Below are 26,354 nucleotides of genomic sequence, written 5' to 3' on the forward strand. Positions count from 1 at the left end.
GCAAAAAGAGGAGGATTGGCATTGGATGTTAGCTCAGGGCTGGTCTTCCTTACAAAAAATAAAAAAGATAAGTAAACCAGAGATTACTTGGCTCCCATTTAAAGCCCTGATGACAATAAACACATTGTCCTCTGAGTGCTGACAAAAACTGGCAACGTTTTAGGAGGCCCAGTCGCCATCTTTGTTTTCACTCTTGTTGTCTGTCTATCTGTCCAGCTGTCTGTCTGCCAAGGATCTGGCTAGCTATGTCATCATCCCTCATTCATAGGGCAACATAAATGTGTTTCCTGAGCAGCAAACTGTCCTACCTGTTTGTGGTTGTTTAATTTAGCACCTGTCTCTGCATTTACCTACCTTTTTATTTTAGTATGTAATAGTACCTCCCTCTCTCATAAGCTTGTTGTGAAGATTAAATGAGACTTGCTGAACCAAACGAGTGTCAGCTTCTCAACTGCCTTTGTCTGACCACTCTATTTTATTTTTTTCAGCTTTATTGTGGTATACTTAATATACAAAAAGTTGCACATATGTATTTATTTATTTATTTATTTTGTGAGGAAGATGAGCCCTGAGCTAACATCCGATGCCAATCCTCCTCTTTTTGCTGAGAAAGACTGGCCCTGGGCTAACATCCGTGCCCATCTTCCTCTACTTTATCATATGGGACGCCGCCACAGCATGGCTTGACAAGCGGTCCATCGGTGCGCGCCCAGGATCTGAGCTGGCAAACCCTCGGGCCGCCACAGCGGAGCACACGCACTTAACTGCTGCGCCACCGGGCCAGCCCCTGCACATATTTAATGTATACATTTTGATGAGTTTGGACATATGCATACATCTGTGTTACCATCTCCACAATCAAGGTAATAAACATATCCATCGTCTCCAAAAGATTTCTTATGTCCTTTTTTTTTTAGTAGTAAGAACACTTAACATGAGATCAACATTTTCAACAAGTTTTTAAGTGCACAACATCGTGTTGTTAACTATAGGCCCTATGTTGTATAGCAGATTTCTAGAACTTATTAATTTTGTGTAACTGTAACATATTCGTTGAACAACAACTCTCCATTCCCCCCTCTCCCCAGCCCCTGGAAACCACCATTCTATTCTCTGATTCTATGAGTTTAACTATTTTAACACCTCATGTAAGTAGAATCATGCAGTATTTGTCTTTCTGTGACTGGCTTATTTCATTTAACATAATGTCCTCTAGGTTCATCCATGTTTTCGCAAAAGGCAGGAATTCCTTCCTTTTTTAAGGACTGAATAATGTTCTCTTGTATGTATATACCATATTTTCTTCATCCATTCATCTGTCGATGGATGTTTGGGTTGTTACCATATCTTGGTTAATTGTGAATAATGCTGCAAAGAACATAGGATTGCAGCTATCTCTTTGAGATCCTGATTTCCATTCTTTGGATAAATACCCAGGAATGAGATTGCTGGATCATCACATCCTCCTTCTAATCCTCTCCGGTCCCCTCCCTGCTTTATCTCTGTCAGTAGCACATAGCCCCAGCTAACCCTCTGAAATTTTTTCCTATTTATTTTGATTATTGACCATCTTCCCTGCAAGGTCAGCTCCACGAGGACAGAGGATTTTTTAAAAAACATTTTATTGATGTTAAACATAAAGCACAGATTGATGGGGCTGGCCTGGTGGCATAGTGGTTAAGTTCGTGCACTCTGCTTCGGTGGCCCAGGGTTTGCAGGTTTGGATCCTGGGCATGGACATACGCACCGCTTATCAAGCCATGCTGTGGCAGGCATCCCACGCATAAATAAAACGGAGATGGGCACAGATGTTAGCCCAGGGCCAATCTTCCTCAGCAAAAAGAGGAGGATTGGCAACAGATGTTAGCTCAGGGCTAATCTTCCTCACACACACACACAAAAGTACAGATTGATGACTGTACAAAATGAACATGCTGTGTAACCACTCAGACCAAGTAAAAGAAGTCGTGACCTCTCCCCAGGGTAATCCTGACTTCTAACATTAGACATCCATTTTGTCTGTCTTTGAACTTTATGTAAAGGGAATTTATAGTATGAACCCTATTATGTCCATCAAGATCACGCTTTGAGATTAGTCCATATGGTATGTTTATTCTCATTGCTCTGTGGTGTTTCATTGTGTGAATATTTATTTATCTATTTCATTGTTTTTTTTTTTGGATGAGGAAGATTGGCCCTGAACTAACATCTGTTGCCAATCTTCCTCTTTTTGCCTGAGGAAGATTGGCCCTGAGCTAACATCCTTGCCAATCTTCCTTTATTTTTGTATATGGGATGCCGCCTCAGCGTGGCTTGACGAGTGGTGCATAGGTCCATGCTTGGGATCGGAACCTGTGAACCCTGGGCCGCTGAAGCAGAGCACGTGAACTTAACCACTACGCCACCGCCACTGGGCCAGCCCCTATCTATTTCATTGTTGATGGACATTTGGGTGCTTTCCAGTTTGGGGCTTGTTATGGGTTGAATTGTGTCCCCCAAAAAGATACGTTGAAATACGAACTGCTGGTTCCTGTGAATGTGGCCTTATTTGGAAATGGGGTCTTTGCAGATGCAATCAAGTTAAAATGAGGTCATTGGGGTGGGACATTAATCCAATATGACTGGTGTCCTTTTAAGAAGAAGGAAATTTGGACACAGACAGACACATAAAAAGAGAATCTACATGATCACAGGAGCAGAGACTGGAGTCTCGTGGTCCAAGCCAAGGAAGGCTAAGGATTGAAGGATACTACCAGAAGCAAGGAAGGATCCTACCCAGAGTCTTAGAGTGAGCATGGCCCTGCTAACACCTTGATTTTGAACTTCTAGCCTCTAGAACTATAAGATATTAGATTTCTCTTGTTTTAAACCACCCAGTTTGTAGTTCTTTATTATGGCAGTCCTAGGAAACTAATACAGGGTTATTACAAATAGTACTTCTATGATCATTCTAGTACCTCTCTTTTGCTATACTCAGGCACACATTCTTTACAATCAGTTCTAGGGTGGACTGGGCTCGGCTGAGCAGTTTTTACTTGGGGTCTCTCATGAAGCTGTAGTTATATGGCAGCAGGGCTAGAGTCACTTGAAGGTTTCTTCACTCACATGTCTGATGCCTGGGCTGGCATAGCTGGAACAGCTGGGCAATAGCTGGGAATCTCTGTCTCTCCATGCAGCCTCTCCATGTGACTTGGGCTTCCTCACAGCATGAAGGTCACAGTGTAGTTGGACTTCTTATGTGGCAGCTGACTTCCCCCAGCATGAGCATTCTAAGAAAAAGGAAATAGACACTGCCAGTCCTCTTAAATTAGGCCCAGAACAAGCAGAGTGCCACTTACACCATAAGAAGGCCAGTCAAAGGCCGGATAAGATTTAAAGGAGTATGACACTCTCTCCACCTGTGGATGGGTGGAATGACACATGTCGGTAGAGAAGGAAAGAATTGGTGGGGGCACTCTTGAAGACAAACTGCCACACTCAGTAAGAGTTCAATGGTTACATGTGACCAAGACTCCCTTTAACTAAGTTAAACAAAAAAATAAATTTGTCAAAAGGACGGGATAGCTCACAGAGGCAATGGGAAAACTCCTAGGAAAGATAGGAAGCAGAGAAGTTCTAGCTACCTAGCAAGTACTAAAGGACAAGCTTTCCAGGTACAACCACAGGATGAATCAACTTCATCTGTTTCTGGTACCTGTGTCTACTCTGTTAAGATTCAAATTTCAGGGTGAAAAAATGTTATGACATAAATTGGGTCATGTGTTCACACTTTGTCCACGAGAGGGCAAGATCCTTGAACTTATAATCTCACTAAAACTGTATAAAATGGGGAAAGGAAATTGAAGAACTTTTCCAAGGGCAGGGGACATGGATGCTAGGCTGCACAAACAACAGATGCTCATTGTCCAGGATGCTTTGAGCGTAACTTTGCCTAAAATAAGAGGACCAGTCAGAGTCTTCCCGTTCCCTATAATTTTCTTTTCTTAATATCTGCTTATGCTATATTGTCTATTTCTGCGAATTCAATGCAGTTTTAGCAACTTTAAAGCATATCATTTGTTTGGAATTACTAACACTTATTTTATATAGTTTAAAACCAATAACATTTCTCCATCCTTTACCATCTCTACAAGGAGAGTGTAGTTGATAGTACTATTTGGAAAAAAATTAGGTTATTTAGTATCTATTCCAATGTCTCTCTTAAGTGTGAAGATGACATTGAAGGAAAGAAACTTGTATTTTAAGCCATATTTTTTTTTTTTTACTTTTTTTTTTTTTTAAAGATTTTATTTATTTTATTTTTTTCCCCCCAAAGCCCCAGTGGATAGTTGTATGTTGTAGCTGCACATCCTTCTAGTTGCTGTATGCGGGACTCGGCCCCAGGATGAACGGAGAAGTGGTGCCTCGATGCGCACCCGGGATCCGAACCCGGGCCACCAGCATCGCAGTGCGCGCACTTAACCACCAAGCCACAGGGCCGGCCCTTTTTTTACTTCTTATTATGGAAGTTTTCAAAGATATACAAAAGTAAAGAGGATAGTATAATAGAATTCCATATTCCAATCACCAATTCATCTGTAGCTTATCTGGGTTTATTCTGGCTGCTCACACTTTGTTAGCAGATGCCTCTGGTGTCCCTACTACATCCTCTTGGCTGCCTCTGGTTTCATCTCTGGCAGGCAGTTCCAGCTTGCACTGTCAGCTTCCTTTTCTTTCTGCTTCCTGGCCCAGGGCCATTTCCAAAGCCGCAGTGTCTTGCTCAGCCTTACTGCTCAAGCACGGCCTGGAAGTGCTTGGGCATTAACATCCCCCAGGGTCAACCCTTGACCAAAGAAAGGTTTAAATGCTCCAGTCTTCTATCCTTCAGGCCATTTCTGAAAGGCATCCTGTGAACTTCTCTGAGTTCTCAGGGTACTAAGTCCTGGGTTGCCTACAGCAGCAACTGATGAAGCATCCTTACATTGGTTTCTCCTTCCTTCCTGCATTATTCTTCACAGTCCCTCATTTCTGCTTCTTACAGCCACCTCCCAAAAAACTTCCTGCACCTAAGGTCTATCTCAGGGTCTGTATTCAGGGTAACGCAAACTAAGACTGGCATCCTTCATCCAGTAGTATCTTTTGGTTACCATCAAAGTCTAATATTCATTTCTATGAAGCTTATTTTGCAGACAGGACCCAAGATATTTTTCAAGATGCTGGCCAATGTGTCTAACTTTTGTAGAGAAGTTAGGAGCAGCATAATTCTGCTTTTCTACAAAAATTAAGAGTAGCATTCTCTTCCTTCTTGCTTAACTAAAAAGGAGAAATGAAGAAAGGAAGGAAGGAAGGAAGGAAGGAAGGAAGGAAGGAAGGAAGGAAGGAAGGAGGGAGGGAGGGAGGGAGGGAATGAAGGAGAGAAGGAAGGAAAGGAAGGGAAGAGGATGACCTGTTCTTTCTGACAGTTTTTACTACAGAATTAAAGTGTGCTTTAGAAGCTGAACGTAAATAACTTCACCCACCTGATCTGAACTCTGAGCTTTATCTCCAAATCTCAGACTAGGGCCTCCTAACCCATGAGTACCCTTAGGATGTGTTAGCAAGTGAATTGGCTGTCAGCACCTTGAGACCTGGGAACATACCCACACCCTAGGAAAGCTGGGCCTAAGGATTAGAGGACAGCACTATTGTAGCCTAGTGTCTCTAATGGGTAACAGATGCTCTCAGCTGTCGCCTGCCATCAGCCTGCTCGCTTGACTGTTTTCAGCCCTGGCTGCTTCTGGACCAATCCAGCTGTATAAACACACTTATCCACAAGCTGACTGTGGGGGCAGCCAAGAGATCTGTCTTCTTCTCTGTTAGGAGAGACTGCCTGTGTTGAATCCAGGCTTAACTCATTAGAATGACAATTAAACGAAGGTGGATTTTGTTCTTTTCCTTTTCTTTGTAATTTTGAGCCTCTATTTTCTTTGCTACTAGGATGACTGGGTGGTATTAACTGATGCTTAATCTGTTGAGAGTTCAGAGCAAAGGGAATCTGTTTGAAATAAGAATGCTTTCAAGAGAGATGGAAAGGCAGTGTGGAAGATCAGAATGCTTGAGTTCTAGATGTAACCACATGTCCTTGGGAATCTCACTTAACTTCTTTGGGCCTCATTTTCCTTTATCTGTTAAATGAAGGAGTTAAACTAGCTAATCTCTAAAGAACATTCCCGTTACTAACATTTGAAATAATTTGTCATTTTCATGGCTTTTTTACATATTCTTTCATTCAACAAACATTTTCTGAGCATCTATTATGTACATAGCAATCTAATCAGCACTTATGAAATATTAGCACTAGAAGATTCCTTAGAGAGCCAGGCTGTAGTAGGCATCTGTTTTCTCTTCTCTTTCCATCATTCCTTATATTTTTCCCCAGTGACAATGTCCATTGGACTCTGGGGACTGAGCCCCACTCCTATTTTATATGGCTTTGCTGGGTCTTCAGTCACAGTGCCCTGGCAGCCTGGCCAAAGTCTGAGGATGTGATCCAGGCCCAGCTAATCACACACCACTCCCGGGCTGTAAGTCTAGGCTTATGATTCATTCCAGGCCCATCCAAATTCTTCCCTGGAATCTTAAATTATGGAATTTTGGAGAGAGGGTCCTCTTTTACATGTGGGGTTACTAAATTGGAAAGAGGTACAATCTGTGGCCATTCCCTTTCCCCGTCGTGTGGAGAAAGTCCATCTGAAGTTGGAAAAACTAAGCCAACGCATGAAGAGAAGCAGAGGCAAGAGATGGGGAATAATTTCAAATGGCCTGGTTTGAAGCGCCCTCCCTCCCAGTTATGTGTGCCAATCAATCACTCTCTTTCTCTGTCATAGCTAGTTTGAGATGGCTTTCCATCATTTCCAACCTAATACACAGTCAAACTAACTTTATTAATATAAGGAAACTAATTCTCACAGTGCTTAGGATTTGTCCAAGATGACATGGCCAATGAGTAGCAGAGCTGGGACCTACTCGTAGATCTCCTAACTTCCAAATCAGTTCTTGTATTTTTTATGTTTTTTCTGACTTAGTATAATGAAAATTTTCAAACATACAGAAAACTTCAAAAATAAAACAAAAGCACCTGTATATCTACCACCTAGATTCTACCATTTACACTTAACTGTACTTGCTTTATCACATATCTAGCCATTTCTCTATCCACACATAAACCTATCTAATTTTTTTAAATGAATTTCAAAGTAAGTTGCAACCAATTCTCTTTCTGTTGTGCTGTGCCTCAGCCTTTATAGGTGTGGTGGTGTGTTGGATAAAGCTTAGATGGGCTTGTTCACATGCATGGATGGGGGCCCCTCATGATAAAGGATGGAGCCAGGAATGGGAAAGGAAGGGGGCTGGACCGTGAGTCCAAGGCCTCCATAAATGAGAGTGGTGAGCCTAGAGGGGACCCACAGCAAATAGGGAAAAACGTAAGTGGACGAGATAACTTTGTTAGTGATGAGTGTTATGAAGAAAATAAAGTAGAGTACTGACCTAGAGCATGTCTGTGTGTCAGGGAAAATAGTATTAGATCAGCTTTAGGAATGCCTCCTAGAGGTGACTTTTGGATTACACCGCGGTAAAGAAAGGAACCAACCATGTCAAGATCCAGAGCAACAAGATTCAGGCAGAATGAAGAGCAAGTACAAAGGCCCCAGAGTGCTCTAGCAACAGAAGGAAGCTTGGCAAAGTATCCTTCATCTCCTCCTCCTCATCATCATCAACAACATCTTCATTATGACTGGAAGTACATGTGCTATATTTAATAATTGCAATTTCTAGGTGAGCTATTACGTCCTGTTTGTAACTCCGTTGGCCAAACAGTATCTCAGTGACCCTGCCAGTCACTTTCCAGACAAGGATAAGCAGCTCCCACAGTAGTTTTGACACACAGAAGCCCCATTGCCTACAGAAACAAGCTGGTCCTAAACAGGAACATGTTGGTCTTTCACAATTTTGCTGGTTCAAAGAACAGGCTCAAATTACATCCCGACCAACTCATGGTTTCTTGTGCTGCTCTTTTAACATAGTAATTGGCCGGCCCTTGGCCAAAAAAATTGTTAGTTTATCTTGTGTAAATGGCTTAAATATGTGTTTTAACATTAAAATGATCCAAAACCAACACTTTGTATTGCTTTCAAGTGCCTTTTTGACCTGATCTTAGTGGAAACCAGATTAACTTAAAGCTTTATAAGTGAAATGTCTTAATCTTCCAAGGGACCATTCTGCCCTCAGTGGTTTCAGGATCATGAGGAGATGGGCCTCTTCAATTTCTTTTATTTTCAGTAATTTTTTCTTTGATTGTTGAGGTATTTGTTCAGAAATGAGCCAGAGAACGTATACTTCAAGTTTTATTTTTATGGTTTTATAACCATGCCATGAATACTGTCCAAAACATCAATATTAAATCAAATTAATACCATAACTGATCAGGAGGATGTTTGGATCCAGCATGTGGTCAACTGCATTTTTCTAGTCCTATATACAAGTATAGTAGAATTGGACTAGAAAAGTCCAAAATATCCCTAGAAACAACAAATGGAATTTTTTAAATGCAGAAATTATATATACCATGGTCATTAAATTTCCAGATTTACCACTGAAAAAATTTATTTCCTGAGAGCGAAGCCATATTTATTAAGACAAATGTGTTTCAAGTACAGGAGTGTCTCTCAGAATTTGCAAAATGTGAATGGTTGCACACACAAACATGAACACGTTGTCACCTTACAGCAATATTTCTGCAATGGTAGAGCTGGAGGAAGCCGTGGTGAATGCTGTTGGGGCTCCGCTTAGATATCCTCGGATCTCTCTGACCATTTCTGGGCCCCTCCCTTGGCTTCTGTATTTTTGTTTTTAATAGCCAGCACCCCTTGACTCTCTTCAGAGGCCATCCCTTGGGCTTCTGAGGCCCCTTTGCCCACTTTGCCCAGTGCCCAGGGGTTCACCCCCCCCTGGGGTGGCCTTTGACCAACAAGTGACTGGTATCAGAACATAAAAGCCCATCTCCCTTGCCTCAAGAAAGTACAAACTCTGAGGTATAATTTTGACGCTGGAGCCTCCCCGGGGGGAGGCTGGGGCTCAACCCAAAATCACTCCTTTGCTTTGCTTCTTTGCCATCCTGTCTTCCTCACGCTTTTACCTGTTTCTCTCAGAAGTCCTCTCTTAACATATTACTTGCACACAAATCCTTGTCTCAGGGTCTGCTTCTGAAGAACCCCATGTAAAACCTGAGAAGAAGTTCACCTGATCCAATCCACTCATCTTGTAAATGATTAACCCAATCTATTAATCCGTAAATATTTATTGAAGGCCTACTATTTGCTGGGCATGGTTTAGGCATGGAGAAGTGGATCTCTAGGTAAGTGGAAATGACAGAGTCCTCTGACCCAGGGCCCACGTTATCTTCCGTCAGGGCCAGTGTGAAAGTCCAGAGGAGGGTGATACCAACGACAAATGCATGAATTCCTTCTCACATTTCAGTGTTCATTCACACGTTATTAACCAACACTTGTGGAAGCTAGGAGAGGGAGAAACCTAAAGAAAATCAATTGGAAAGTTATGTAAATCATCTATACCAAAGGAAAGTAAGCCAGTAGAATAATATCCATAGATTTACTCAAGTCCAAGAGCATTCACTGAGAAACTCTGAAACATTATTATTTGATTATTAATATAATTTCCTTCTAGTCTCTATTACTTATCCCTAACATTTACAAATATAAAACATAATGACAGATAGGAAATTGTAGGAAGTGGTCTTATTTTTCCTAAGAGATCCTAAATACTCCTATGGGAAGCTGCACCTCTAAGCAAAAGAACCTCTAATCCCACTTTACTTTTTAATTATCCATCCAAGAAATATTTATTGAGTTTCAGCCATGGATACTTCCTAGTTTCTAATCAGTAGTGTTCTTTTTTTACATAGCCCCTGGGTGCTCAACACTTTGAATTGCCAGTGAGAAACTGAATTGCCCGTGAGAAACAGAGGCTGTCTGGGCTGGTCCTGTTTTTTTCTAGAACCCATTTCTAAACAAACAAAGAGAAAAACTATTGTGATTCAGATACCATCTATGGTAGGCAGAATAATGGCCCCCCCAAAGAGTCTATGTACTAATCTGGAACCTTTGAATATGTTATTGTGCAAGGCAAATAAGGGGAATTAAAATTGCAGTTGGAATTAAGGTTGCTAATCAGCTGATTTTAAAATAAGGAGATTATCCTAGATTGCCCAGGTGACACGATGTAATCAGAGGACCCTTAAATGTGGAAGAAGGAATCAGAAGCATCAGTGTCAGAGTAATGCTACGTGAGAAAGACTTGAATGGTCATTGCTGGCTCTGAAGATGGAAGGGGGACCGTGAGCCAAAGAAAGTGAGCAGCCCCCAGAAGCTAGAAAAGGCGAAAAAACAGATTCTCCCCTAGAGCTTCCAGCAGGGAACATAGCCCCGCTGACACCTGATTTTAGCCCAGTGAGACTCATTTCTTAGTACAAAACTGCAAGATTATAAATTTGTGTTGTTTGAAGCTACTAAGTTTGCGATAATTTGTTACAGCAAGAATAGGAAACTGATATGCCATCTGCTTTCCAGGTTCATTGCTGCTTCTGAAGAAACCACCAAACTTTCTCATGTGCCAGAGTCATAATTCATTTGTTATTTACTCAGTTTGGACTCCCATGACCTGTATTTGAAATGTCCTGCCATTCTTTTGGCTGTCACCAGGGTCTTCTGTATTTTTCCCGACCCTCAGTAGACTGAACTCAGACTGCAGTCATGTTTCAAGTGCCATCACTTTCTTCTCCCCTCAGTACAAAACCGACACGAGCAGCAGTGAATATTTTCAAGCTTAGAATTGTTAGTTCCCTTTGCAATTTGCAGTTTGGGACCTCCAGCCTCTTTTTCTGCTTCCCCTTCCGTTTTTATATTCTGTTCAATTTGAGATTTGGGAGATATGATGTTCTGTGATGATAGCAATAAAAAATGAAATCCATATGAGTTTATCACAACTGGAGGAAAATTGCCAACTCCTCCAGACAAGATACATTAAGATCAAAGACACAGAGTTGATGACATTAGTATCACTGAGGCCCCAAATCACTCCACATGCATTTACTCACACATTAATTTATTAATTTATTCATTCAATTGAACATTAACTAATATTTATTGAGTACCAACTATGTGCCAGGAACTGCTCTATGAGCTGGGGATTCATCCATGACAAAGCTCTCTTTCCTTGTGAAATTTTTATTCTGGTGCAGTGAGGCAGGCAGTAAACTAGATAGGTAAGATGTTAAATGCAATGAGAAAAAAAAGAGCAGGATATGTAAGATGGAGTAGGGGTGCTGCAATTTAAATAGGATGGGTAAGGTAAGCTTCACTTTAAAAAGTGACATTTATGAATAGACCTAAAGAAGTTGAGGGACCCAGCCATTTCAGACAAAGGAAGCAACCAGTTCAATGAGTATAAGGCAAGAGCAAGCCTGGAGGATTCAGGAGCAGCAAGGTCAGTGTAGCTGGAGCCAGAGCAAGGGCAGAGAGAGTTAGGGGCTGAGGCAGAGGCAACTGAGGGGGAGGACTTTGACTTTGAATGAAGTAGGGAGCTATGAATCTGCATCCAATTACAATGTGTGAGTTTTTTCCCCACACCAAGCAATTGTCTGACACCAGCTGGATGTTCTACAGTTCAACTCAATTCTGACAGTATCTACTAGAGGTAGTGTCAGGTCCCACAGGTTAAGGGCTCAGTCCAACAAGGCTGCTCCCTGCTTCAGATGCCAATTACAAGTCTAGCTTGTCACCTGTGCTTCTGACTCACTGGCTATAAATCAAAGGTTCCAACAACCCCCCCTTAGGTTCAATTAATTTGCTACAGTGGTTGACAGAACTCAGAGAAACATTTTACTTACTAGATTACTGGTTTATTATAAAAGGATATAACTCAGGAACAGCCAAATAGAAGAGATGCATAGGGCAAGGTATAGAGAAAGGACGAGGAGCTTCCACGCCCTCTCTGAGCACACCACTCTCCCAAATCTGTAAGAGTTCACCAGCTCAAAAGCTCTCCAAACCCTGTCCTTTTGGATTTTTATGAAGGCCGCTTTACATACACATGATTGATTAAATCACTGGCCATTGGTGATTGAACTCAATCTCCAGCTCCTCTTCCCTCTAGTGAGGTTGGGGAATGTGACTAAAAGTTCCAACCATCTAATCGCGTGGTTGATTCCCTTGGCAATCAGGTCTCATCCTTAGATGCTTTCAAAAGGTCCCTCATTAACATAAAAAAAGGCATCTTTACTGCTCTCATCACTTAGAAAATTCCAAGCGTTCTAGGCGCTTTATGCTAGGAACAGGATGAAGACCAAATACATATTTCTTGTTATAGGGCAAAATATCACCTGAGCCACTACATGGCTTTAAGACCAAGACTGACATGATCTTATTATGTTTTAGATGGATTCTTCTAGTTCCTGAGAATTGACTGTAGTGGAGCAATGGAAGAGCAGAGACACTATTCATGAGGCAATGTTAGTAGTCTAGGTGGGGGATCACGGCAGCTGGGGCCAGGGTGGTGGCACTGGATGTGGTAAGAAGTGGTCAGATTCTGGTCATATTTTGAAGGTTAGAGCCAACAGGATTTCGTGTTAGACTGCATGTGTGTTATGGGAGAAAGAAAAGGATGGATTTTCAATCATTTAAATGTGGAAGACTATGGAAGAAAGACTCTGTAGGGTAAGGGAAAATCAGAAGGTCAAGTTGGGATTTGTTAACTTTCACATATCTAATAGATATCCAGGTGTTTCTATCAGCTTGGCAGTGGGATATAAGAGTCTAGAGTTCAGGGCACATTCCTGGGTTGAAAATATATATTTGAGAGTCATAAACATATAGTTCATATTTGAAGTCATGAGAATAAAAATGAGATCACCTAAGGTAGATGTACAAGAGAACTGGTCAGAAACTGAGCTCTATGGCATTCAGAATTAAGAGGCCCAGAAAGATGAAGAAGAACCCACAAAGAAGGCTGAGAAAGAGGAGTCGGTGGGGTAGGTGGAAAACCAGTAGAGTGCGAGAACCTGAAAGCCAAGTGAGGAAGTGTTCCCAGGAAGAGGGAGTGCTCAAGTAAGTTGCAGACTGGGAATTGTCCATTAGATTTAGCAGCATGGAGGTCATTGATTAACCTTGACCAGAGCAGTTTCTTGGAGTGCTCATGGCAAAGTCTAATTTGAGTAAGTTTAAAGGAGACTGGGATGAAAACGTAGACAGTTCTTTTGAGGAGTTTTGTTTATCAAAACTAAAATGAAGCAAAGAATGAAGCTATAGCAAGAGAAGTGAAGGTCAAGAGAATGGTTGTTTTACAATGGGAAAAATAACAGCATGAATAGTGCGCTAATGGGAATGATCCAATGGAGAGGGAGAAATTGATGATGTCGGAGCAGAGGGAAGAACTGTTGGAGCTATGTTCTTGAAGAGGCCAAAGGCCATGGTACAGGGCAGTGGTTCCCAAGAACTTAGTGTGAGTCAGAATCTCCTAGAGGGCCTGTAAAAACACAGATTGCTGGGCCTCACCCTCAGAGTTTCTGATTCCATGGTTCTAGGATGGAACCTGAGAATTTGCATTTCTTAGTTCCCAGGTAATGCTGATGCTGCTGGTTTGGGGACCACACTTTGGGAACCACTGGTATATCAGGAAGGTTATTGACTCTAAATAAGAGTTCATTGATTAATCTGTAGTAACAGATGCATTCATTAAAGTAGTTACACAGGAGGGTGTATTTAGCAAAGATGTAGTCAAGAAGACGAAACAGCTAACGTAGCCAGTCTCTGTCTCAGGCTATATAGGTTACCAAGAGCCTGGCAGTGCTTCCGAAGAGAAGTCACTCAGGATAAGTCTAAGTTTGCAGGCACACTACCTTCACTTCCATACTAGCCGGGCCATTTTTCTGATGTCCAAGCCAAGTAGAAACGCTTGGTTCAAATAATCCCTCCCTTTACATGATTGGAAGGCCTCAGCGGCCTCCTGGCTGAGCCTTCTGCAGCATTCTTGGGAGTCCCAGGTGCATCACGTCCCTGGCCTACTCTTTCCAGTGCGTGTTCCATAACATCTCAAAAGAGCCTAACTAAATGTGATGGTGGTGTTTTGCCGGCCAGCATTTGGAATCATGACCAGCTGGGGGCCAAGCCAAAAAGTTCGAGAAGCCTAAGTATTTTATTTTTTTTTTGTTCTTATTGCAATGTTCATCACTTGCCAGAAACGGCCACTGGCAATCAATCTTTCCATAAAGTTTTTTCTTTTTTTCTCTTTGAGGCAATGAGTATAGCAATATATAGGCAGAACGTAACAGCAGCAGCTTTCCTCTGTATAGCTGTCTGGACTTTAGAAACCTTTTCGTATCCAATTTATTATGCCTATTTTATACATGAAGAAACTGAGGCTTACAGAGAGGAAGCCAGGAATCTAAATCTTTGAATCTTAATTTTGTTTTTTTTACATATAGAACTGCATAAGTTTAAGGTGCACAGCACAATGACTTGACTTACATATGTCGTGAAATGATTACCACAGCAAGTCTAGTTAACATCCATCATTTCACATAGATATAAAAGAAAAAAAAAGTTTTTTTCCTTGTGATGAGAACTTGCAGGATTTACTCTCTTAGCAACTTTCAAATATGCCATACAGCAGTGTTAACTATAGTCATCATGCTGTGTATTACATTCCCAGAACTTATTTATCTTATAACTGGAAGTTTGTATATTTTGACCACCTTCATCCAATTCCCCCACTCCTCACTCCCTGCCTCCAGTAACCACAAATATGATCTCTTTTTCTATAAGTTTGCTTTGTATTTTTTTTAGTTTCCAAATATAAGTGAGATCATACAGTATTTGTCTGTCTCTGTCTGACATTTTCACTTAGCATAACGCCCTCAAGATCTATTCATGTCATTGCAAATGGTAAGATTTCCTTCTTTTTTATGGCTGAATAGTATTCCATTGTGTTTGTGTGTGTGTATGAGTATATGTGTCTATGTATATATACCAAATATATACCAAATTTCTTTATACATTCATCTGTTGTTGGACACAGATTGTTTTCGTGTCTTGGCCATTGTAAAAAAAAATGCTGTAAGGAACATGGGAGTGCAGATATCTCTTCAACATGGTGATTTTGTTTCCTTTGAAAACCATAAATTAGAATTGCTAGATCATATAGTAGTTCTATATTTAATTTTTTGAGGAAGCTTTTTATAAAAACATCATCATTTGTATCATTCCCTTGAGGCCCGATGCTGAGTTCTAACCTGGTTCCGCCCCTTGCTTAAGTCGAAGCCCCGCTTATGAAGGCATGCCAGACTCTTTGTGTTGAAAAATCTGATCTTTTCTAGAAATACAATGCTAATGTAGGTCTAGAGAAAGAAAGATTTTTCCAAAATTATGAAAACTGATTTTATGATTAACTCATTTTGGTGTAAGTTGGTAGAGTTTCATAGAAATATTAATGTACAGTTTTCAGGCGGAAAAAAAGCTCCCGTGGCTCCAGAGATTTTAGAGCTTTAGAAATAAATTTACAAGGCTTTTGTGTTCCCAAATGACTGTTTTTCAGGTGAGCTATTTGTGCCAGTCTGGAATTTTGGTTGCAAACAACAAAAATGAATATGACTAACTGAAGCAGAAGAGAAATTAGTCAGTTGTTCACTGAATTGATAGGACGGCTAAAAAACGAGCAACAACCAAAGGAAGATAGGCTTGCAAAATTGCAACCAAAATCTTACTGCAGGAAGCGTCTTGTTATGATGTTCCTCTCACTCTGCCACCACCAAAGAAATTAATTCTAATCTGTCCCTTCTTATCTGCATCACTTGCTCCAGATTCAAGGTTCTGGGAGAAGGACAGCATCCGATTGGCTGAGTCAGCCAATCATACATTATCATACATAGTCATGCATGACTGTTTTATTGCTATTGGGAAGGAGAATGGCTAGGGAGACTTGCCCCCCACCAAAATTCACACGATGACAAATTTTAGAGGTAAAGCTGTAGAATGTGTTCATTACTGGGAAAACAAGCCCCTTTATCAATCAGCTATTATTGAAATAATGCTGTGTAACAAGGGTTATAAAAATGAAAATTTATTTTTCACAATCATTGATGTGCAAGTTGGCTGGGGATGTTCTGCTTCAGATTGTGAGTTGACTGGTCTTGGCTCCAAACTGCGGGTCAGATTCAGGACTGCTCCACACATCCCTCATTCTAGAAACAGCAGCTTCCTAGAACATGCTCATGGAGATGGCAAAAGCACGAGAGTCCAAGCCAAATGACACAAGCACATTTAAAACCTCTGCTCGTATGATATTTGTTAACATTCCATTGGCCAAAGCAAGTCACATCGCCAAGCTCAAAGACAATGGGATGGGGTGTATACTCTGTCCATTCTGCTGGGAGGCACTGGAAAGTCACAAGGCAAAAGACATCAATATATAAACACTATTAGAAGCAGTGAAGGATGGGGAGCAAAAATGCAATCAACCCAGGCCCTCTAGGGTATAAAAAAAAAGGATTACCAACAAGGTTGGTAAGTGGTACTTTGATTTAAGCAAGGTTGGAAATCAGCATTGGCCCTCAAGGGAAATTATACAAATGATAATGTTTTTGTAAGGTTACACTAAACCCTGGATGGAACCTGAAGTTGGAGTTGGAGGGTCCAGAGAGCCTCAATGGGAGGAAAGCTTTTAATACTTATTGGCTGTCACTTTTTTCTATTCCCAACATTTTGTTCCCTAGAATCATGCAAAATGAAATTCTATAGATGATGGCAAAGAAGACTGTGGTCATGGACTGGAGAAGAAGTAAGGAGACAAGAGAAGAAGAGAAAGGAAGAAGAGGGAGAACAAAGGATATAGAAGAGGAAAGTTTAGGGAATTTGTTGTCAGAAGATAGAAAAAAGGTAAAATCAGAGATGATCATATTTAACATAGGGTGGCCCACCTCTGAGGTAGAATTTCAAGTAGAGGCATCACACGCAGAACTTTAACCTCTCTCCTCCTGAATGCCCTGAGGTGCCATCCCCTCTACCCCAGTCAACGCCCCTTTCTAGGACAGAAAGTCCTCCAAACCTGTTTCCAAATTAAGGTTTTTGATTGAGCTCACCTCTTAGAATTTGGTCCTGGCCTCCTTTTCCAATTGCAGAATATGAATCAGAATCATAGTTAATGATTCTGAAAAATAAAACTTAAGATATTTCTTTGTATTTGGAGAAAGGAAAAAGTACGCTGCACAGTGATTTTCTGATACATTTCAGAGTAATCTTCAAATTAACTCAGAGGGAAAGTAATTAGATTTCCTTTGAAAGAGAGGAGAATGTCTTCCACATTGCAAAAAAAAAAAAAAAAAAGATCAATAGATTCCAGGGCCAGGAGCTACTACAAATGTTCCCGTTTTTGAAAAGAATTTGTTCTGACCTCACTTCTAAGGGACTCAGCATATGTGTCTTGGGCTTATTTTCCATTTGCTAATTAAAAGTTCCTTGTCATCAGTATTTATTGCTATTATTATGGGTGAGTGAATCATCCTCTTTTTCCACCAAATCTATTTTCCAGGCTCACCCATTCTAAATGCTGGCTTCCGACTCACTCAAGGGTGCCAAAACAGCCCACTCAGATGAGCCTCCTCTGCATTTCTCTGTCAAATCCTTTCGCTCTCCAATCTGAACTGAAAGTCTTATTTGAACTATTGCCTGCTTTCAAAATTTTCTGGATTGATGTCTGTCTTACTCTCAAATCAAAACATTTTTTGCATTCTTCCAAGCCCAGGTCAGAGACCTCAATAAGGCATCATAAAAGAAATAGATTTGCCTTCAGCTTGGCATCTTCCAGGGTAGAGCGGTGAATTCCGAGTCTTGCAAATCCATGGATTTCCAGGCAGTTTTGTAGACCCACTTGCTCTCTGTATTCATGAAATGTCATGGCAATGGAAATTCTAACCAATGCATTAACAAAGTGTCACTCCAATCCTGTTCTTTATTTTTTTAATTAAAAAAAATTTTAACTTTTCATTTTGAAATAATTTCCAACTTTCAAAAACACTTCAAAAATATTATAAAGGTGCTTGTATATCCTTCATCCAGCTTCCCCAAATGTTGACAACTCACATAACAACAGACCACTTATCAAAATCAGATAATTAATATTGATTCAATACTATTAACTAATTTACAGACCTTATTCAAATTTTGCTAATTGTCTCACTAATCTCCTTTTTTTCGTCCAAGATCCATTCCAGGATCACATGTTGCATTCATTTATCATGTCTCCTTAGTCTTCTTTAATTTGGAACTGTTACTCAATCTTTCTTCATCTTTCATGACCTTGACACTTTTGAAGAGTCAGTTATTTGGGGCCAGTTATTTTATAGAATGCCCCTCAAATTGGGAAATCTGTTCTTAAAGAATGGCCTCTCCCTTTCATACTCCTCCAACCAAAATTCTGGAAAGGTATTAGGGTTCTACTCTTGTGAGCAAATGTGTCTGGGGGAAAAAATGGTGAAATCATGCCAAATAAATACTTAATTCTTCTACAGTTTAGGGACCTCCTGAAAAATGAGGCCTCATGCAATTAATCTCATAAAGCTTATATGGTTAATTGAGTCCGAAATTTGGTCATCCTTTTCAAAGAAGCAATCAAGTAGAGTGTAATCAGTTACAAATAACAGAAAATCAAACTGAAACTGGTTTAAGCCAGGGAAATCTATTGGGACATGAAACAGAAATCTAGAGGTAAGTTGAACTTCAGGCAAGGGCTGACCCAGGCCCTCCAGAGTCTTTTTACCTTAACTCTACCTCCCACACTGTTGGCTTCTTCCCAAGACTGGCTCTGACTGTGGTCACAAAGCAGCTACCAATAACAACTAGGGTAACATTCTCCCTCATCCACATCCAGAAAATCAGTGAGAGTTGTCTCTAACCCATTCACTAGGGTTAGACTATGAAATTCACTGATTGCCTTAAACCAATCATAGCTCACATTTGGGCTGAGAGTAGGATCACTGTCATCCAATTCACATGTGGGGTGCTGTTAAGAGAAATGGGTGCTATATAGGCGATTAACTTATATCCACCACAAACCAGAATCCCTAGTGGTAGAAAGGCAGCCGAGGGTGTATATGGGGGAAAGGAGATTTTGTGCAGGTATGTTTTAATGGATGCTCAATCAACGCTAAGATAGACTCAGCCAGAATGTCAGAAAGAACATAGTCTATAAGAAACCAGGCATGATAACTGAGAGATGGCGGTTTTTATCGCTTCAGTATAACATTGTCTTCAGTGGCTATTTAGACCAATGCACTCACAAGTGTGTTCTGCACAACACTGGCAACATGGAATAATGGCAGGCATCATTATCCATACGAAAAATGGGGTCCTTAGGCAGACAATTTTGAGAAATATTACTTATATCAAAAATACCTCATGCCTCAACTCACATATTCTCAGCCCACTGTTTCACTCCAGCCATTGCTGTGCCAAGCCCACTGTGCGCAAGTGCCTCATCACAATCACCAAGGTTTCCATTGCTTTCTGTCCCAGGGCTTCTTTGCCACTGCAGTCTGAGATGCCTGCAGTAACCTGTTGAGTGCTTCTGACGCATGTGCAGTCCTAGACACATGAACTGGCTTTGGACTGGCTTTTTTTCTTTCCCTCTTGCACTCTTCCTGTTCCTCAAGATCGCTTGACCAAAACAAAACAGAACAAAACAAAGAACTACTTCCATACAAACCCTTGTTTCAGGCTCTGCTTTTTGGAGTAATCGAGGATAAGACTCTAGATGAAACAATGTCACATGAGTTTTTCTAGTGCAAAATTTCTGTGAGTCCTTAATTTTTAATGGACAGCATGATATTCTAAAATTGTTTATAGTGTGTAACATTTTCTGAATTAATTGACATGGCAATAATTTTTTCTTTCATGAACATTTTGTGAGGTTAGTATGTGATAGAAACATTTTGGACAAGGCTGGCCTAAACCAAAATCTTGGGTTTTATGTGATAGAGTTTTGGTAGCTGGTCTCTAAGAATGGCCCCCAGTGAACCACCCCTGGTATCTGTGCCCTTGTGTTGGCCCGTTTGTTCCTGCATTGAATCTGAGCTGGTCTGGGATTTGTGTCAGTCAATAGAATGAGCAGAAATCACACTGCAGGCCTGGCCTTTAAGAGGACTGGCGATTTCTACTTTCTCCCTCTTGGAACACTTACCTTTGGGATCCTTGAGCTGCAGTTTAAGAAGTCTGGCTACCTTGCTGGAGAGACCATGTGGAGAGGCCGTGTGAAGAGGAGAGGCCTTGTGACCATATGGAAAGGGAAAGAGACCCAGCTGCCCCAGCATCCCAGAGTTTCCAGACGACTCCAGCCTCAGCCACCATCTGACTGTAACCCAGCAAGACCAGAAGAATAAATGCCCAGGTGAGGCCAGTCAAACCATAGAACCGTAAAGAGAATAAAATGTTTGTTGTTTTAAGCCACTACGTTTTGGGGTGCTTTGTTACATTGCAATAGATAGCTGGGAACTGTTTAATTTTAATCTCCCAATGTGGAGCCCCAAAGCAGGGAATTAGGCACAAGCATTTGATTTCTTGCTTGGATGATTTCTTTCTTTTCTTAGGGTCACCTGTTAATCTATTTTGTGGGTTTTTCTGTTAAAATTTAGTTACAAAAGTGTGGATCTCTTGTTTTGAGTCCCATATCTACCACCGATTTTTCATGGTTTCTGCCTCCCAGCATTCCCTTCAACCTTCTTCTCATCATAGTTCTCTGAGGAATCAACATTTCTCACTCTCAGTCCATACGCTGGGCCCACCCTAGCTGAATGGGGGAATTTTAGGACACACACCTGGCCAATCAGAGCTTCCTTTTCCCCTGGCCACAGTGATTAATGATAAAGTTCCAAGGGAAATAAGATAAAATCACAGATTTCTGCTTCAATGACCAGAAAATAAGCATTTTCTCTTTCACTGGAATTGAGTCTGTGAGGACCCTAAGGCAACAAAATCGAAGAGTATATATTGAACCAGTACACCCCACACTGTGGGCTCCAGCCTGGACCTCTCTCTCTCTCTCTCTCTCTTTTTTTTTTTGGTGAAGAAGATTAGCCCTGAGCTAACATCTGTTGCCAATCCTCCTCTTTCTGCTGAGGAAGATTGGCCCTGGAGTAACATCCATGCCCATAGTCCTCTACTTTATATGTGGGACGCCTGCCACAGCATGGCTTGATAAGTGGTGCGTAGGTCCACGCCCGAGATCTGAACCTGCGAACGCTGGGCCGCCAAAGCAGAGCATGCGAACTTAACTACTATGCCACCGGGCTGGCCCCCTGGACCTCTCTCTTAAAGGCCAGATGTGTGTATCCAATGGATTGCTTGACATCTCCACTTACATGTTGAATAGGCATTGCAACTTTGCATGTCCAAAAGCAACTCTTGGTATCCACACATCTCAGACATACTTTTCCCATGTTCTTCTCTATCTTGTAAATGGCTCCACCATTGACCCAGTTTCCTAGAGTGGAAACCATGGAGTCATTCTTGATTCCTCTCTTCCTCTCATATCACACATCTGATCCATCAGGAAACAAGCTTTCTGCTCTACCCTCCCAGGATATCCAAAATCCAATCACTTCTCATTTCCTCCACTAGTCTGTTCCAATCTATCATTATCTCCTGCTTGGATTATTGCAATAGTGTCTCCAAGTTCCTTCCCTTCTAACCTGACACCTAGAGTTCATTCTTCACAAAACAGCCAGAGTGATCCATTCAACCAAAAGTCTAACCATATCACTCCAATTATTTGAAATCTTCTTGAAATCTGCTGTCTGACTCAGCAAAGTCTTTACCTTGCTTGATGCTCTCTGAGGTCCAGCTCCCAGTTAACCTCTCATCTCTCTCCTCCCACTCACCCTCTTGCTTCCTTTGTTCCAACCACTCTGGCTTCCATGTTGTTCCTTAAACATGCTAGGCAAGTCCCCCTGCACAGCCGTTGGACCAGAGCCTACAAAGTTCTTCCCCTAGATAGCTGGTGATTTGTTTCCTCACCTCCTTCATATATCACCTTATCATTGAGTATTCATTGATACTAAAGATTTTATTGTTAACTCTGCTAGGTGCAAAAATGGTCTTGTAGATTGCGCTAAAAATGTTCTCGTCTGTCATGACTACATACCTACGGATCGAATGGTATGGTGTCTTGGATTGGCTCTCTATGTATGATTGTGATTGTGTGTGTGTGTCTCTGTGTGTGTGTGTGATGTGCAAGGAGGTGGAAGGGGGATAGGTGGAACATGATGATTAGAAAAATGTTGTTAACTGGTGAAACTGGGTGATGGGTGCATACTATTTTCTCTCCTTTTGTGTTTGAAAATTTCCATACTAAAATATTTTTAAAAATTACCTTATCACAGATGCTTTTCTGACCACACTATATAAAGAGTAGACACACATCTCCTCACTCTTACCTTCTCTTCATTTAGTCATCTTCATAGTCTTTATCACCATCTGCCATAACACATATTATTTATTTGTTTGTTTATGCCCTCTTCTTCCATGAACATAAGAATGTAAATTCCATAAATATTTATTGAACATAGCTGTGTGTTAGTCACTGTTCTAAATACAGTGCTTTGTTCACTGTATCCCTTGTGCCTACAACAATGATTAACACATAGCAGGTGTTCAATAAATATTTGTTAATTTAATGAAAAATATACACAGAAGAGAGTGACGAAATTATGGAAAAGAGACGAAGTGCTAATGCCATAGTTTGAGCTCCTGATTCCAGCTGAACCTGAAGACCTACTCCTGGGCTTTGCAATTAGATGAGCCAAGAAGCTCTCATTTTTGATTGGGCCAGTTTGAATTGAGTTTTCAGGAAAAACCTGTGACTGAAAGAACCCTCATACACTATGTAACTAAATGTCTCTAAACGTCCTTCCATGCAGCAAAATAGGAAAACTTACTATCTGCCTAGCCTACCTCATAGGCCTGTTAACATTGAGGATCAAATAAATTACTGTATGTGGAAGCACATTGCTGACTTAACATAACTTGGCAATGTGTATTATTGTTACTCACAGTTGTGTAAATAATAAAATCTCAGCATTAAAGGGAAAGTTAGACAGGGAAACTGTATTACTTACAAGTTATCAGAAAAGTCATTCCGGCTGCTCCCAGAGTTTTCAACCAGGGACAGAAAACAACCCAGCTCCACTGAGTAAACTTAATGGGATGAAGGAGAACCAAGATTAAAACTGTTTTACAAGTTAAAAAAGAAAAGACAGAAGTGGGTGGAGGGGGGGATTTACAGATAACCATACCCAGACCCCTTCCCTTTATAGAAGAGGCCAAGAAAACGTCAGTGCTTTGTTCAAGGTCACACAGCGACTTTCAGTGGCAGAATCAGGACCAGAAACCCAAGTCTCTTGGCTTCCAATCCCATACTCTTGCCAGTACCACAAATGTACAATCTCATTCTTCTGAAGTTTTTCTCTTTGTTTTTCCATCCTCTAAATTTTTGGAGATAAATCGTAGTTTGGGGGATCAAATTTGATTTCCTCCACTTCAATATTTGACCTATGGAACAATTTACAAACAGAAGAGGGAGAGAGAGAAGAGGAAAGTCTCATTCCATATTCCAGAGTTTTCCTGCCCAAGCAAATCTCAATAGCTGAAGCCGTTGGCTGCCATCTATGCTTTGAAGGCCTGAAATTCGTTCTTCCAGTCTTTTGGCTCTGAGATCTTTAAATTACATTGGCCTTGTATTAATTCCTAAAGGTCTTTTCATAAACACTGAACTATGTAATAAAAGAAGAGGAAGAAGACCAACTTTCAAAGCAAAAGTAAAAACCATCCACACAACTGTGTGAAATGTGAGGAGCGCATGAATGGGGGCGCTGTTGGGTGGAAGAGTGGAGGTCACAGGAAAGTTTGAAGATCTGGGCTCCACTCTTCATGGAGCCATTTCTAGAAAAAAGGTCAGCCCTTGGTAAAATTTTGAAAGGGGTGACACAAGCTTTGGTACCCTAGCCTCTATCTTCTGTGGCTTTTCTGCAACCATCATCATCATCTTGCTCTCTGCATTCCCACTCCTGGTTCTCAATCTCTTCACCCATTTTGAGATGAGAAAGAGATGTCAAGGTCGGAGTTGAATGCAGAGATCTGAAGCTTAGAAGATGCACTTTTTTTTTAAATTGATGTTTTAGTAGTTTATAACATTGTGGAATTTTGGGTTGTACATTTTTGTTTGTCCATCACCATATATATGTCTCCCTTCATCCCTTGTGCACGTTCCCTACCCACTTTGTCCCTGGTAACCACAATACAGTTTTCTCTGTCCATGTGTTGGTTTATATTCCACATATGAGTGAGATCATACAGTGTTTGTCTTTCTCTTTCTGGCTTATTTCACTTAACATAATACCCTCCAAGCCCATCCATGTTCTTGCAAATGGGACGATTTTATCTTCTTTTATGGCTGAGTAGTATTCCATTGTATATATATACCACATCTTCTTGATCCAATCATCAGTCGAGGGACATTTAGGTTGCTTCTACTTCTTGGCTATAGTGAATAATGCTGCAATGAACATAGGGGTGCATAAGCCTCTTTGGATTGTTGATTTCAGGTGCGTTGGATAGATTCCCAGTAGTGGGATAGCTGGATCACAGGGTATTTCTATTTTTAATTCTTTGAGGAATCACCATACCGTTTTCCATAGAGACTGCACCAGTTTGCATTCCCACCAGCTGTGTATGAGGGTTCCTGTTTCTCCACATCCTCTCCAATAGTTGTTGTTTTTTGTCTTGGTGATTATAGCCATTCTAACGGGTGTGAGGTGATATGTTAGTGCTGTTTTGATTTGCGTTTCCGTGATGATTAGTGATATTGAACATCTTTTCATATGCCCATTGGCCATCTGTATATTAGAAGATGTACTTTTGAGTCATTCATGCCGCAGGGATAGCCTCTGCTGCAGGAAGCTGACTCATCCAAGGCTACCCCCTTCCAGGGGCAGCTCCCATCTAATGACTAATCAATGCTGGAGCACAAAGGCTGACCATCTCAGCTTGACGCAGGACAACTCTGAAGACCCATTCTAGCTTCCGAGCTTCCCACGGACTGGCCGAGTCTGTCATTAGCCCCATTTTGCAGCTCAACTTCTGTCCTCCCTCTGTCCACTCCTGCTTCTTTCTTGTCCTTTCCTCAGGCATTGATCCCAAGAACACCCCCCAATAAACATCCTACACACCAAACTCCATCTCCGAGTCTGCTTCCCAGGGAATCCAACCTGCAAAACACGCCTTCATCTCACTCTTGTTTCAGCTGTGCTCCTGGGTTCCCTATTTCCTGATGTCCTGGTGGTACCTCCTTCCACTTTCCTGAGAACTAACTTGACAACTTGTTCTTCTGTTCAGGGTTTTTCAGAATCAGCCACTCCAGCTGTTTTCTGTTGGATTCACCGCCAGGAACACTCTCCAGTTAGCTTCTGAATCCTACTAGCCTAGGCTCTATTTTTTGGGCCCCGTCATCAGCGCCTTAGGGCAGTGTGAGGACCACACCCCCTTTCTGGGGTGGATGAACAGAGAATGTATGGTGGTGGCATACTGAAATAGCTATTGAGTCTGCTGAACTGGAGTAGCCACAGTCCAAGATAGATCATATGACACACCATCCATGTACCTGGGCGCCACTGGAAATCCTGTGAATGAGACCTTGAACTGCCGAGCTGTTGCTGAAACACCACAGAGGGCACTAGAGTTGTGAGGTCTCAGATGAAACTTGAGTAGGAAATAAGATATGTGGCTTGTCTGGGTTTTTTTTTCAAAATTTGCTGCTTTTTGGATAGAGTCATTCAAATTTCTGAGCTTGTCACAGTTCCCCAATTTGTAAACACATATACACTCATATCATTTTATTATTATTTATTTACTTACTAACACACATTTAATTATTTTAAATTAACTTATAATTTGTCCATAAGTAATTTACTTTCTCAGTTGAGTTACGTTGTTCATAAAGTGCCCTGTCAACTACTTCTTTGGTTTAGCCTCCGGAAATAAATATTTAATGAATAAATATACACAAAAGACAATGGGCAGAGTATGGTGCTAGTGTCATGGTCTGAGTTTCTGGATCCAGCTGAACCTGAAGACCTACCCTGAGCTTCTTAGTTACCCTGAAGTCCTACCCTGAGCTTCTTAGTTACATGAGTCAATATGTTCTCTATTTTGTTTGTGCCAGTTTGAGTTGGGTTTTCAATAAAGGAATTTGTAGTTAAAAGAACCTGGTATACCATGTGA

The 26,354-nt window shown here is 41.1% G+C and overlaps 1 long non-coding RNA gene across 1 annotated transcript in view; it reads right to left on the reverse strand.

Annotated features, from left to right (window-relative positions):
• Window positions 1-2,758: 2,758 nt before the first annotated feature.
• LOC147914292 (uncharacterized) overlaps window positions 2,759-26,354 on the reverse strand; it is a 38,735-nt gene continuing 15,139 nt past the window's right edge. Inside the window, exon 3 of the long non-coding RNA XR_015555653.1 lies at window positions 2,759-3,269. This is a non-coding gene — a long non-coding RNA (uncharacterized LOC147914292). The remainder of the gene's footprint in view (window positions 3,270-26,354) is intronic.

The sequence above is a fragment of the Ceratotherium simum genome, chromosome 21 (assembly GCF_057802395.1).
Source record: "Ceratotherium simum simum isolate JZ-2026a chromosome 21, ASM5780239v1, whole genome shotgun sequence".
NCBI classification, from domain to species: domain Eukaryota; kingdom Metazoa; phylum Chordata; class Mammalia; order Perissodactyla; family Rhinocerotidae; genus Ceratotherium; species Ceratotherium simum.